The sequence below is a fragment of the Natator depressus genome, chromosome 1 (assembly GCF_965152275.1).
Source record: "Natator depressus isolate rNatDep1 chromosome 1, rNatDep2.hap1, whole genome shotgun sequence".
NCBI lineage: Eukaryota > Metazoa > Chordata > Testudines > Cheloniidae > Natator > Natator depressus.
In genome coordinates, this window is record NC_134234.1 from 267,052,918 (window position 1) to 267,068,477 (window position 15,560).

Sequence of the window (15,560 nt, forward strand, 5' to 3'; positions counted from 1 at the left end):
TATCATTTTTATTAATAAAATGATGGACTTTATATGCACTTGTATTGTCCAAGACAGAGCTGGGCAGTATAAGACGTACATTTCTGGGGAAAGTCTGCAACTGGGAGTTTGCTGGTGTTGCTCTGTAGTGAGATTCAAGAGTGGCTGGCTGCAGCACTCCTACAATATAACTGGGAGTAACGTACAGGCTGGAGGCTGTGTGAGAGCAGAGCAGGAGTGGTAGCTCTCACAGAGAAGCGGTGTAAAAGGCACCCCAGGTTAGAGAGCGAGGTGACACAGCTGTTCATCAGTCCATTGTACCCTGGGTATGTCACAACACAACCATGCTTCTTCCCACAAACATTGGTGCACCTCTTATTGCCATCTTGTGTGTGTCTCTCTCTTGAGAACACATGTTCAGCATTAAGGTTGTGAGTAATAGAGGAGGTATAATTGCTTCAATTATAGCTTATTCTTAATCATAACACAAGTTATACACATATATAGACTAATACTGTAAACAGGACCAATTTGCAGTCAGACTGGTGATATGCCTCTGTGACAGGGTGTAACAGGCCTTTATGGCCCCTTCTGCCACACCCTGCCCCAGGAAGCGGCAAGGTGGGAGGAGAAGAGCAGCAAAGGTAGGTCCTCCAGGCCTACCTAGAGAGGCCTCACTGGGGCAGCCATCTTTGAAGCTAGAAAGCCCTGGTCCTCCAAGGGCTACAAACAGCAAATCAATGGCCAGCAGGCTCAGATAAAAGGAGATGTAGGGCCTTAGCCCCTTAGTTCCTGACTGGGACCAGAAGAGTGAAGAAGGGAGCTCCTCTTTGGCCCAAGGAGCTTGACAAGAAGAGGTTATGGTTGACTGAACTCCCGCTAAGATTGCAGTGGGAGAAGAACCTGAGGATGTTGGCCCTGAGATGGGACTGGAGATAAAAGGGCCCAATAGCAACAGTTGATTGGATTTGGGCAGTATGTGGCTGTTGTTATAGGGTTCCTGGGTTGGAACCTACTGGCCACAGGTAAAGTGCCATAAACTCAAAAAGGGGGCAGGGCTGACTTGGGAGCCCAAACAAAGGGCTGAATTTAAAGGGCCCAGAGCTTGGCTGAAGACCCTAGCAAGGGCAAAGAGACTTATTTGCTGGACTGTTTAATATCCCAGACTAGATTTTGTGACTTGACTGGAGGGCCAAACCACTGAAGATCTGCCAAGATCAGTCAGCAGCCTGCAAGGGTCAGTAAAGGCAAGCAAAAGGACTGTGATACCTCATCCAGTTGCTTGGAAGCTTCGTGAGGTGAGTGCCCTTTTACAGGCCCTTTGTGATATCGCCCTTGTTATATGAGAAACAATAAAATGTGATGATAACATCTCAATTATATCATGCTATGCCTCAAATCAAAATCAGGTGGCCCACTTTTTACTAGTTTAAGAAGCATAGAAGTCAAACCTCCAGGCCCATCATCATGCTTGTTGTACGAGCAGTTTTCATTTGATTTCTACTGTGCACAGTGTTCTAAATACTATAGTTAAATAAGGTAGAACTAAGTCTCTAAATTGTATTAAAAGTAGAAGTCAATGAAAGTTACTACTTATATTTCAAAAGTGCCTGGAGGCCGCAATCAGTATCAGAGCCCCAGGTCCCAAGTCAGGTACTTGAGAGATATGGAAAACTAATGTCCATGTTATGAGAGATGGGAGAACAAATGTAATGAAACTAAACATACCTCCAATTATTTGTAGTCTCTTTGAGACTTAAGGGGTTGATCAAGGGTTAGGAGTAAACAGGGGAAACTTAAAACGAAGAATTGGTAAAAATCAGTAACTTTGAAGAACAAGCCATCTTGTACAAAGTTCTTTAGCAAGAAAGTTCTAAATATCCTTTAAGATGAGTGAGTGTGTGTGTGTGAAGACACTTAAGACACTTCACTGACTCATCCACATCTATATTTGTTGATTCTTTTATCTGAATGATGTGCTAATGAGACGCAGCAGCAGGAAGGATCATCTTATCACAGGTCTAAATAGAAATGCATTTTCCTCTTATATGAATACTACTGTAAGTACCAAGAAAAATAGCAAGAATGGTTTCTGGTAGCTGTTCTATTTCCAGGCTTTTAAGACATGGAAACCTGCAAAATGTACAGAAATACCATTCATATAATATAGGCAAAGCCTACTCAGGTCCACCCTTATTTTCCTCTAGATATTAAAAAGTGTTTTAAGACTGATGTGCAAATAACTACTACTGCATGACAGTAATGCTAAGGATCAGTACCAGCTAATCAGTTCTGATTTAGACACAGAAGTGGAAGAGAATACCTATTAAAGAACAGCATATGTCCGTTTCTATTTGCCATATATAGCCTTTTTCAATGTACTCATTTGTCAGCCCCGCCTGCATGCACACCAGCACACCCCATTTGATAAAAGGAAAGGACAATAAATTAAGTTCAGAATAGAATGACTTTTCTATGTAGAAAATATGGCCTCTAACTCGCCTACTGACAAAAGAGATCTAAATTCTATAAAAGCGGCAAAGAGTCCTGTGGCACCTTATAGACTAACAGACATATTGGAGCATAAGCTTTCGGGGGATGCATCTGAAGAAGTGGGTATTCACCTATGAAAGCTTATGCTCCAATACATCTGTTAGTCTTTAAGGTGCCACAGGACTCTTTACCGCTTTTACAGATCCAGACTAACAACTGCTACCCCTCTGATACTAAATGCTATAGAGATAGGACTTTATCTAAAGCCCATTAATGCCAATGGAAAGACAAAGATGATCCCTTTTTTCTTGTGCTCACTCAATCTCATACTAATTTTAAGAAGGGCATGAAAATATTAGAAAACTCTAGTAGAGCAGGCCCTTAAAGATTCAAAAGCAATTGGGACTTAATCTAGATTAACTGTAAATGACAAAAAGAAAAGGAGTACTTGTGGCACCTTAGAGACTAACCAATTTATTTGAAAGCTTATGCTCAAATAAATTGGTTAGTCTCTAAGGTGCCACAAGTACTCCTTTTCTTTTTGCGAATACAGACTAACACGGCTGTTACTCTGAAACCTGTAAACGACAGTTATTTTAGGATAGTAAAAATCCTGACTAGAACTGTCAAAACTTGGAGTTTGTTTTGTTGGAAATATGTTTTTAGTTCTGAATAGGAACTAAAGTAACTTTTTGAAATTTCCTGCAAAATGAAAATTCCCAAATTTTTCATCGGGGGGGAATGTTTCAGAATGTTGAAATTTTTCAATTTATTTTATAAATGCTATAAAATACAAAAATAAAGGCATAAAATAAAATGTGAAATGTTTGAAACGCCAAAATTTTTCCAACACACAATTTTCATTTCAAATTTTTTCACAGGAAATTGTCCAAATTGATAGGATTTCTGTGAAAATTTTCAGTTTTAGATGAAAGGCTTTTCCCAACAAAAACTGTTTACCCAAAAGTTTTCTGTCCAGCTCTAATCATGGCTAATCTAATCACTGAGATGTGGTGGTAGAACAGTGATTATTTGTAGTATAGTAGAACCTAGTGTTCACAATTGAAATCAGGGCCTCCTTATACTGGGCACTGAAAACAACATACGAGACCATTTTCTGTGCCAAAGCATTTACAACCTATGTAAACAAGGCAGGCAAAGTAAGAGGAAGGAAATATTACTATCTCCCTTTTAAAGATTAACTTTCTTGCCCAAGGTCTCCTCGAGAGTCTATGACAATCCAAGAACTGAGCCTAGATCTTCTGCATTCCTGTCTCAGTGCCTTTGCCAAATGATCATCCTTCCTCTCTAGTAGCTCATAGGAGAAGAAAACAGGAGGCAGCAACAGGTGGAGTGGGAAGGGGACTCAGGAGGCACTAGATAGGAAGGAAGAAGTAGGCACAGAAGAGGAGCTTTACTCCTCTTATTGGGCTCAATACAGGGATAATTGGATGACACAATGGCCTGTGACATACTGGAGCTCAGACTAGATCTAATGGGCCCTTCTGGACTTAACCTGTGTAAAAACTCCTTGGTGCAGCAAAGCCCAGACGTGTTCACCTTAAAACATCCTCCAGAACCTCTTTAATTCAAGCCTTCCTGAGGAGGAGGGCTGAATTGGAGGGTCTTCCATGTCTTTGTAGTTGGGGCAGTCTTTTACAGTAATGGCTGATAATAGGTCTGCTTTGCCTTTTATTGTAATGTATATTTAATTCATTTATCTGAACTCACTACATGCCGGGGGGAGGGGGGAAGACATTCCCAAGGTTGGGTCACTGAATTACAAACTGCATCAGGGTGTTACTCATCTCAAAGCCTCTCTCTTTTGTGCATGTGTCCCCCTACACACTTCAAGCTACTTGCTTGCTCGCCACAGATCCACTCCTGGCAGCAAAGAAATCAAGTGAGTATCCTCTTTTCTCTAGTGCAGGGAATGAGAGCGCCTCCTTCTAGCTGATTCCTGCCTACCTAGTGCATTTTCCAAAGTAACAGTGTTGATTATTAGATTACTCTTGATTTTTTTTAAAAGTATAAAAAGGCTCTCCAGTACCTTTTGGCATAAATTACAAAAAACAAATCAGCTAAAACTAGCAAACAACACTAGCCATAGCCATCAGCGCCACTCCGCCCACAACAGAAGAGCCCTCACTCCCATTCAAACCACAGCCACCTTCATACCCCTCCATCCTCAACATGCAAGGTATACCGGTCTTGCTGCATACATATGGATGGGTTAGTTCTCTTCTCTCAAGTATTTCAAAGCCCTGAGTCTGCTTCAGAAAAAGCTATTTAAAATAAATCATGCACTTCCACCATCCCTTCTTTCACAGGATTCAAGTATACAACTCTTTTAGATCTGCTCTGAGACTAATCTAATTGAGCTCTTTTACAAGACTGCCCTCTGCTGGTTTTGTTAGTAATCTACAGAATCACATCCTTTGTACCTGGGAAAGGGAAGGCCCGGTTTGGCAAATGAAAACCTCTTCTCATGCATTGCTGTGCTGTCTCAGATGTGTTTGTGGAGGTTTGGACAGTTTGTTAAGATGAAACAATCTTCCTTGCACTTGGAGATAAAGAACTCAGTCCACTTAAATTATATATGAATCTGGGAACAAGCTTTCTTTGGTATTAGATTGAAATCAAACTTTCCCAGTCATAGGGTAGCAAGCATAGAGGGCTTTAAATCAGAAATAAATGAAGGCCACAGTAAGCTAGAAGGATGTAGTATACCAAACCCTCTCAGTGACCACAGATAGGGGCAGGGTTTGAAAGGCAACATTAAAAAAGCATCTGATAATGTGCATGCAAAACACAAAGTGTCTAATAGAGCTGTACAAAACTCTTATAGCAAAACTCACAACTCAGAGAAATGTGCCTGCTTTCAGGTTTTATTGCAAACATAACACTAGAGCCAAATTTGTAAAAGAGATTTTGGTAATTCTGGTCTGACTTCAAATGGCCCCGGGTTGACTAGTTTCAAGTGAAAACTAAACCATTCAAACCCAGTTGTACTCCCCCAGTCGGTTGGGTATGTACCCCTGTGTCGTCTCTTGTACTTAGATTGTAAGCTCTTTGGGGCAGGGATAGTCTTTTTGTTGTGTTTGTACAGTGCCTAGCACAGTGAAGTCCTGCTTCAGGACTAAGGCTCCTAGACACAACAATTAAACAAAAATATGGTTAAGCTCAAAACTACAAGTCCAATTGAGCTGAAACAATAGTCCAGAAAGCTTTCTTGCTAACCTCTAGTTTCTACACGGCTGTTTAAAGCATGGAAGAGAATCCTAAAGAACTCTACCATTGACTGATTTGGGTTTTAGAGCATCCAACTGGAATGTCGGTATAGGATGATATCCTGGAAAAATCAGATGGGAAAAGGCAGAATGGATACTTTTGACACTACATACGCCACCAAAGACTATGGGTTAATACAAGGAAAACAAGAAAGCAGAGGGGACTTCATAATAAGGGTGTGTTTTAGACTCTGAATATCACAGAATAGGAGAGAAGAGGAAATACTGTTCATCTCGATATTTAAAATCTTGAAGATTTTTAGCCACCAAGGATATGTCTACACTGCAGCTGGGACTGAGCCACCCAGGCTAGGTAGACAGACTTCTGCTAGCAGGGCTCGAGGTAGTCGCCTTAAAAGTGTGGACATTGCAGTTTGGGCTAGAGTGTGGGCTCTGAAGCCCACAGCTGTTTTAATTGCGCTAGCTCAAGCTTTTCCAGCACAAGTCTCTCTCTGTGGCCTGAGAGGATGTAGACATACCCCAAGACATCTGACATTTTTAATTCTAGTTGAAGATATTTCATCACAAACTAACTGAACTTAAGATGCAAAGAAGGGGAAGAGTAGCAAGTAATGATATTCTAACATGAGATTTCTGTAAAGCAAACTGTCGTTATAATGGAGAAAGGCATTGGGCAGCATAAAATAAAAGTATAGGTGGAGAAGGGAGGGGGAAATGGAAAGTCTAAAGAAAACAATTTGATCAGAGAATCTAGTGATTTTTAAATTTGGGATTAAGCCAAGGAGGGGTAGATTTAGGCTCAGTGATTGATTAATGGAAGTTTTAAACAATCCATCTCTCCATTAGGGCTTTCTGTAGTGTATCATTGTAGTAATAATGCTCAGGACACTCTGAATACTTAATAGGTTTGGGGAAAATTACTGAAGGAAATAATACCAACTGGAAGGATGATAGGCAATTCTAAACATAGCAAGTCAGTTCTCATCAGGGGATTTTGCAGGATAGCATCACACTATCACTGAGTATTTGAAGGAAAAAAACAAATGGGAACAGGTTAAGATCAAGACTGACTGACTTACTCCTTATGGGAAAACTTGACATGGTATTAATTTCTTTGTAAGTGACAGCATGAAAAGGTAGGGGCAATATAGTCAGAAGAAAAGTTAGGTGCAGAGTATTACCATGTTAATGGCATTGAATCTCCCCCACTATGTCAGGCCCATTCTAACAATGCCTCCTCTACAATCTTTAGTATCTGGGGGCATAATCTGTGTGCAAGACAATACACCCAATAGTTTAGCCATAAGATCAAAAGTTGCAGCTCCAAACTACACACTAACAATATCCCTGTGCAATGTAAACTGCTATGAACATGGACTTTAGACACATTATGCATTTTTAACTGGTATTTCATAGGAAATAAGCATTTTGGCAGGTAAAGTGGGGAAAAAAAAAAGTCCTTTCTCATTCAATTTGTGATTGTCATTTAATGTCTGGAGCAGACAACATAACTCTTTACACCGGCATACCAAATCCTCTTTCGTGGTAGCCTGCTTTTTGTTTTTGGCATGCTGGATTATAAAAAAAAATGTATAATATACTGCCAAAAGTCACCAGCCAATTTCAGAATTAATTTTAAAGCAGCTGTCTTGACTGCACAGCAGCAGGGGGTAGTGCGACCACTTCATGCTCTGCTAGCAAGAATGTCTGTTTGGGGAGCTGGGGGGGGCTTGGTCAACAAACCAACTTGCATTCAGATTTGGATAAAGCTTTTTTAAAATGGAATTTTATGGATTATCTTCTAAATACATTGAATTACCTTATGTATAGTTTTTCCAGGAGTATATATTGTGTGTCGCACAAAAGTCACCATTCATGGTCATGTGGTTAAATAAAATTGAATTATTTGTTACCAATTTTTGTGTACGGGAACTTTCAACCTCACACATCACTTGTGCTCTATTTCTTTTGGTAATAATACCTTCATTATCCCATTAATTACTATTTACAGCAACCTCCTTAGTGTACATAGCTCTTTAGAGGATGTTTAACCCTTATGGCAGACTGACAGACCAGTTTTTCCACTCCCCCTCCCCTATGGAAATAAAATGCTTTGTAATTATTCCCCCCCCCCCAAAAAAAAAAACAAAACAAAAAAAACGACTTGTTTGCAGAAACAGTGATCAAAATGAATTGAGGATTAAACCTGTGTGGTACTCAACGGTCTATGAAAATGAACAGGTAACACACTAGAGGTGAGACTAGATGATCATGATTGCTTTTGGCCTTGGAATCTATGATTTGGCAGTATGACAGAGGCAATGCAGTTGTGTGAGTAGGACAATGGACAGACTCAAGAGACCACAGTTCTGTTCCTGGCTCTACCATTTACCTGTTTGATCTTGGCCTTTTTGTGCCTGCTTGTTCCAACCCTCTTTCTATTTTGGTTGTTAGCTCTTCAGGGCTGTGACTGACTGTACAGCATCTGGCTATGATCTAGTTTGGGGCATCTAGGTGCTGCTCTAGAAAATAATAATAACCTGATCCTGCACCAGGATCTGCTAATCTGACTCCACCAAAGTCATTTGGATCTCTCCAGCCACACAAGGATCCATGCTAGCACTGCCTAACACAGGACTGGTGCCTAAAACAATAGTAGGCATAAGAGATCCAAAGAAACTCCTTATGTTATTGAGAGAGGTGGCTGCTCTTGAAGGGAATTTAATATAAAAATACTTGAGCAGATGGTGGTGTGTGCTCTGTTGTTTCAGAGGAGTTTTTTCCCTTTCCAAATTGCACTTCGTCCCCATCTAATGTCTAGCAACCATGACATTTTGTCCTCTGGGCTTTTGAGGCCTGACCTACCTTCTTCTGGGAAGAAAGATGCAGGAATAGAATCTGTGTAATGGTTGCTGGAGGCTACCATGGAAAAACAAAAAAAGCAAGAAGAAAAGGAGGACTTGTGGCACCTTAGAGACTAACCAATTCGAGCATAAGCTTTCGTGAGCTACAGCTCACTTCATCGGATGCATACTGTGGAAAGTACAGAAGATGTTTTTATACACACAAACCATGAAAAAATGGGTAATCACTACAAAAGGTTTTCTCTCCCCCCACCCCACTCTCCTGCTGGTAATAGCTTATCTAAAGTGATCACTCTCCTTACAATGTGTATGATAACCAAGGTGGGCCTTCTCCCCACACCCCCCCCCCCCCCCGGGAGAAAACCTGGATTTGTGCTGGAAATGGCCCACCTTGATTATCATACACATTGTAAGGAGAGTGATCACTTTAGATAAGCTATTACCAGCAGGAGAGTGGGGTGGGGGGAGAGAAAACCTTTTGTAGTGATAATCACCCATTTTTTTTCATGGTTTGTGTATATAAAAACGTCTTCTGTACTTTCCACAGTATGCATCCGATGAAGTGAGCTGTAGCTCACGAAAGCTTATGCTCAAATAAATTGGTTAGTCTCTGAGGTGCCACTAGTGAAGGGTTCATGTTTAGTCCATCCACCTGGAAACAGTCAGGGCACACCCTGACCGTTGTGTAGGAGCAACACATTGCTCCATCCAAGGACGAGGACCAGATATGAACCCTGGGAAGTTAATTAAAGGACAGTAATCGTGGGAAGCTTCCTTGGCCTGGCCTCAAGGCCTGAGAATTAGGATTGTAGTAGATAGAGGCTGGAAAATAAGAATATTAATCAAAGTCATGTATTCCTTTGTGTCTTTTTGCGGTGGAAGTAGGTAATGCGCAGGGGGGAGAAATATAATAAAAGGGAAGGTGGAAAGCTGACAGGCAGCAGCCCTTTTCAGCTAACCAGCTTGCTTGCTTGGATAAACCTGTGTTCTGTCTCATCATTGAACCGCCACAACTGGCGCCCAACGTGGGGCCCTCAGCACTCACCTCGCCCGGCAAGGGTTTCAGACGCGTCACTCATCCGCTTCGCGGATCCCGGTGAGTATTTTTCATTGTGGTAAGTATGGGAAGCTCCCTCTCTGCTTTGCAAGTGCAACACCGCAATGAGCTACAGTATCTGCTGCGTAAGGCTCAGCATGACTGCCCCACTCGAGAACTCACTCTCCTGCTACAGGAGGTGAGTGCCCAGTGCCCGTGGTACCCTGAAGCCGGAACCCTTAAGCTAGCGGACTGGGAGCGGTTGGGCCAGACATTGCACAAAGAGCCTCGGGCGCCCGTGCAGGCTTTACATGCCTGGCACCTCTGCCGCGATGCGATACAGCGTGTCGCCTCGGACAGGCCCTCCCTCGCGAGGCTGGTGATCTCGCCACGCCCGTCGGCTCCTGCAGCCACCCCCCCTCCTACCGATGCAACACAGTGTGTCGCTTCGGAAGAACCCTCTCCCGCACCAACAGAGGGGCTGCCGATTTCGCCACCGCCGTCGGCTCCTGCAGCCATCCCTCTCCCTGCTTCGCCCCCAGTGCCTTTATTACCACCGCCTCCCTTACCTTCCCCGCCAGAGCCGGTGTGTGATTACCATCCCCCCCTGAAACCCCATGCTTCGGGGCCCCCTAGGGGGTCGTCTGCATCTGCTCAGAGGCTTTCGCTGGTGCAACAAATGGTGCACGCAGCGAAGGCTCGCTCAGATCTTACAGCAGAGGAGCTGGCTGAGCTGGTCTCGGTTTGTCCGGTGACCTGGCAGAACGATGGCCAGGGCAACCCGGTTGGAACCTGGGTCAGTTTGCCTTACTCGGTGATTAGAGAGGTAAAGAAAGCAATTCGCGAGTTCGGTCTGACTAGCACGTTTGTGCGTGGTCTCATTGAAGGGCTAGGTAGTGGATACTCCCTGATCCCTGAAGATTGGAAGGCGCTGTTGCGCATGATGCTGTCACCCAGTCAATATGTTATTTGGATTAGTGAGTATCGGCAGGAGGCGGAACGCCAGGCCCAGATTCATAGAGCGGAAGGTATTATTTTTGAGCACTTGGCAGGGGAGGGACCGTTTGCTACCGTTGAGATGCAAACTCAACTCCCTCAGGCCCTCTTCCCCCTTATTTCCACCTGCACCCAGCATGCTTTCCGGAAGGTCCCGGATTCAGGCAAGCCTACTAAAAGCTTTGTTAGTATCCGTCAGGGTGCATCAGAGTCCTTTCTGGATTTTACCAACAGATTGCAAGAGGCTATCCTCCGACAGGTGGATAACGCTGTGGCAGCTCAGGAGATCCTGTTAAAAATGGCAGTTGAAAATGCAAATGAGGATTGCCGCCGCGCTCTCCAGACGGCGCAAGCCTCTGGCATTTTAGAGCTCTCAGACATGCTACGGGCGTGCCAAAACATCGGAACCCAAGCACATAAAGCTGGAGTTCTGGCTGCCGCCCTAAAAAGAACCGGGAAAGAGGGGAAGCGTTGTTACCGCTGTGGCAAGGAGGGTCACTTCCAGCGGGAGTGCCGCTCATCAAAGGCACCCGCCCGACCCTCAAAAAAGTGCCCCAAGTGTCGGAAGGGCTATCACTGGGCTAATCAGTGTCGTAGCGGGCCGGGAAACCGCGCGGCGGGTCCCCCCCGAACCCAGGGCCAAACGGGGGTGTTTCCCACTCAGACAACCGTTCCTCTGCCTTAAAATCCATAGACTCTATGAGGGCGGCGACTGCTGGAAGTGCAGGGCTTGATTTGATCATGCAGGAGGACACTGATTTTCGGCTGCCAGGGGAGGTCTGCGCCATACCTACCCAGGTGACGGGACCTCTCCCTGCCGGCTTTGTGGGTCTCGTTCTCCCTCGCTCTCATGCTGGGAAACAGGGCTTTTTTGTCATCCCCGGGGTCATTGATGCCGATTACACCGGCATTATTAAGGTTCAGGTGTGGACTCATCTTCCACAGTCGCTCCCGCGTGGACGATCAATTGCACAATTGATTTTAGTCCCCTATCAGGTGCCAGCTGCCGAGGATCGAACTCGGGGCGGAGGCGGCTTTGGATCAACGTTGTCTCACTCGCCGTCTCACAGCACGTCCTCTCCACTTGTTGCTCTGACAATGTCAGTCCGCCCCTCGAAACCTCAGTTAACACTTCTCTTAAATGATGTTCCTTTCACAGGGCTGGTGGACACTGGAGCTGACGTTACGGTGATTCGTGATCCAGAGTGGCCGGTTAGTTGGCCTACGGTTCCTTCTAAAGAGTTGTGGGGGATCGGGGGTAGTAAACCCGGGCGACAGAGTTTGTCTTGGGTCACAGTCTCTAAACCGGGAGGCCGTACCCTTGCTACTATCCGCCCTTTTGTGCTCCCTGTCCACCTCAATATTTGGGGCCGTGATTTACTCGCAAAGCTGGACACCACCCTCGATATTAATATCTAATGGCTCAAAATCCTCCCTCACCCACATTGCCCTCCGCATTGCCCTTGGTATGGCAATCCTTAGAGCCCGTCTGGATTGACCAGTGGCCCCTCCCTCTAGAAAAGCTAAAAGCGCTTCAATCGCTTGTGCAGCAGCATTTGCTGGCACAGCGCTTGGAAAGCTCTACTAGTCCCTGGAACACCCCGGTGTTCGTTATTAAGAAAAAATCCGGTGCATGGCGGCTGTTGCATGACTTAAGGGAAATAAATAAATGCATCCAACCTATGGGCCCCTTGCAATATGGATTACCAAATCCAAATTTAATTCCTCAAACCGATCAGCTCTGTGTATTAGATTTAAAAGATTGTTTTTTCACCATCCCCCTTTGCCCACAAGATCGCGAAAAATTCGCGTTCACGGTGCCACAATATAATAATCAGCAACCCTCTCAAAGGTATCAGTGGAAGGTCTTACCCCAGGGAATGCAAAATAGTCCAACCTTGTGTCAGCTTTTTGTGGATCGGGCCCTCACCCCTTTTCGTGCCCGGTACCCTACGCTAAAGGTCTACCATTATATGGATGACATTTTGCTTAGTGGTCCCCAGGTCACGGAACAACAGATTGAATCTTTGTCTCAAATCCTCGGCCAAAATGGCCTGTTGGTGGCACCAGAAAAAATCCAACGCTCTTATCCCTACCACTACCTCGGCCATAAGGTTTTACAAACCTATGCTGCTCCGGTTCGTCCGGCACTAACTCTAACTCAACCCCTAACCCTTGTTAAATTACAACAGATTTTGGGTCATTTAAATTGGATTCGGCCCTATTTTCGTCTCCCCACCTCAATGCTGCAGCCGTTGTTCGAGCTCCTACGTGGAGCCCGAGCACCGGGTGCAGTTATTGCCATCACTAAAGAGCACATTGCCTGCATTCGACAAATTAATGCAGCATTAAGTCAGCAGTTTGTGGACAGACCCCCTGAGGTCCGTCCCCTAAGGCTGATTCTTCTTGCCACCCCTCATACGCCCACTGCGGCTCTGTTTGTACCCCGTACGAATACAGCCGTCTCTATCATAGAGTGGCTGTACCTCTCCTCCACTCCTCCTCGGAATATTTACCCATATCTAGATGCCCTGTCTGATCTTGTTCGTAAAGCCCGCCACCGTGCAGTGCAACTTACTGGCACTGATTTAGTTGATATTGTGTTCCCCTTGTCCCGTAGTGAATTTGATTCCTTGTGCCACACCTCTTTGGCTTGGCAGGTTGCTCTTTGTGATTATGTGGGAGAAATTTCTTATAATCCCCCAAAAGATCCTCGGTTGGTAATTACACAAAAGGTGCCTCTAATTGTTCATCGTCTTAGCCGCTCTCAACCCATTGTTTCTGCTGTTACTCTTTTTACTGATGGCTCTCCACATCGAGGTGTCGTCACCTATCAATCAGGTGACCCCCCTCGTTGGCGTTCTCGTTTTACACTGCCTCAGCGTTCCGCGCAGCGTTCAGAACTGGCTGCTGTTATTTTAGCCTTTCAACTTTTCGCTGATTGTCCCTTTAATTTAATTGTGGACACCCATTATGTTTATCAAGTGATTGATCATTTACCCCTTGCCCTCATTACCCCTCAGGTCGATGCGGACCTCCTTCGCCTATTTTTGTCTTTGCAATATCTTATTTCCACTCGTAATTTCCCTTATTTTGTTGCTCATATTCACAGTCATACCCCTCTGCCTGGGTCACTCACTGAGGGCAATGCACGCGCTGATCGCGCGTTACGTGGTCAGGTAAATTCCCTCTTTTCTGACCCCATTGAAAGCCATGCCTTTTTCCATCAGTCTGCCTCTGTTTTGGCCCGGCAGTTTCACATTCCTGCTGATCATGCACGTTCCATTGTTCGTTCCTGCCCCCACTGTGCCGCTGCTGCTCCTACTTTTTCTTATGCCGTTAACCCCAGAGGTACCGCAGCAAATCAGCTATGGCAAATGGATGTCACTCATGTGCCACAGTTCCGCCCCTATTCCTTTTTACATGTTTCTGTTGATACTTATTCGGGATTTCTGTGGGCAACCCCACAGCGTGGGGAAGCCACTGCTAAAGTTATTCACCATTTGCTAGCCTGTTTTTCTGTTATGGGTCGCCCAAGCCAAATTAAAATGGATAATGCCCCAGCTTACTGCTCCACAGCCCTCTCCACTTTTTGCGCCCAATGGAACGTCCGTCTTAAACACGGGATCCCTTATAATTCCACGGGCCAAGCCATTGTTGAACGTGCCAATCGCACGCTCAAAACCTTGCTTGATAAACAATTAAAACAAGGGGAGCTGCGTCTCCGAACCTTAGGAGACATTCAACAACAAATGCATATCCTTTTGTTTACTTTAAATAATTTAACGCTGAACGCAGATCAGCAGACCCCCGCGGATCGCCATTTTCACAAATCTGAGGTACTGGAAAGACCGCGTGTCTTTTACCGTCAGCTGCCCGATCCGCAGTGGCTGGGCCCAGTACCTCTAATCACTTGGGGTCGGGGATATGCTGCTGTGTCTCTCCCTGCAGGACCGTTGTGGGTTCCAGCCCGGTGTGTGCGACCGGCACTGAAACAGCATGGCGTGGCGCCAGGGGCTGTCGAACCCCATACCGGAGTTTCAGCTGACCTTGGAGGAGAACGTGGTGCCTCCCGGGTCGACAACGGCGGGACGGAAACGGAAGAGGCGTAGCGTCCCAAGCCAGCCCGTGACATGGGGAGCAGTAAAAGCATTGGTCGCGGCGGCTCAACGAAGACTGGCAGCAAATCAACAGCCAGAGACTCCTGAGACTTTGTTTGTGGCGATTCTCGCCCAAATCACTGCTAATTCTGTGCTGATTGTATGCCTTTTGTGCCTGCTATTTCCTGTAGGGGTTGGCTCGGGAGCGCTTCCCCCGTTACGGGCCCGAATGACATATAACATATGGGATAGATTGGCTTCAATAGCAAATGTTACCCACTTTTGTTTGTCTGATTCTGTAGCAGCCAGAGAATTGTTAGGTACATGCCTTATACCAGTATGTCATCACCCTGAGGAAATAGGGAATGAGACAATGCTCGCTGCTTACGCGAATCTCTCTTCCCAGTACTCTGGCATGGCTAATTGGGGCCCGGCCAACTATACCTTGCCTCACACGGCTATATCCCTCCACACACCGTACTCGGCCGGGGCCAACAATGTCACCTGTGCACATGTGGTTAACTGCACTAGTACAAAGGTGCCCTTGGGCTGTCGGCAAATTCCTCAACCCCTCTTAAATTGTTCCCGCGCTGTGAATGTTTCATACAATTATGGCCATATCATCCTACCATCAGGGTGGTTTTTTACCTGTGGCTCACACACCTTTAGTTATATTCCTGCAAATTTAAGTGATGGCACCCTTTGCTGTCTTAGTAGAATAACGCTTATATTGCCTTTTGCCAGCCAAAGGCACAGTAAAAGAAGTGTACCCCTTTCAGATAATTGTGTTGCAGATGTTGAGCTTTTTAGTCGCGCTGAGTATACTGCTTTAGCGGCCTCC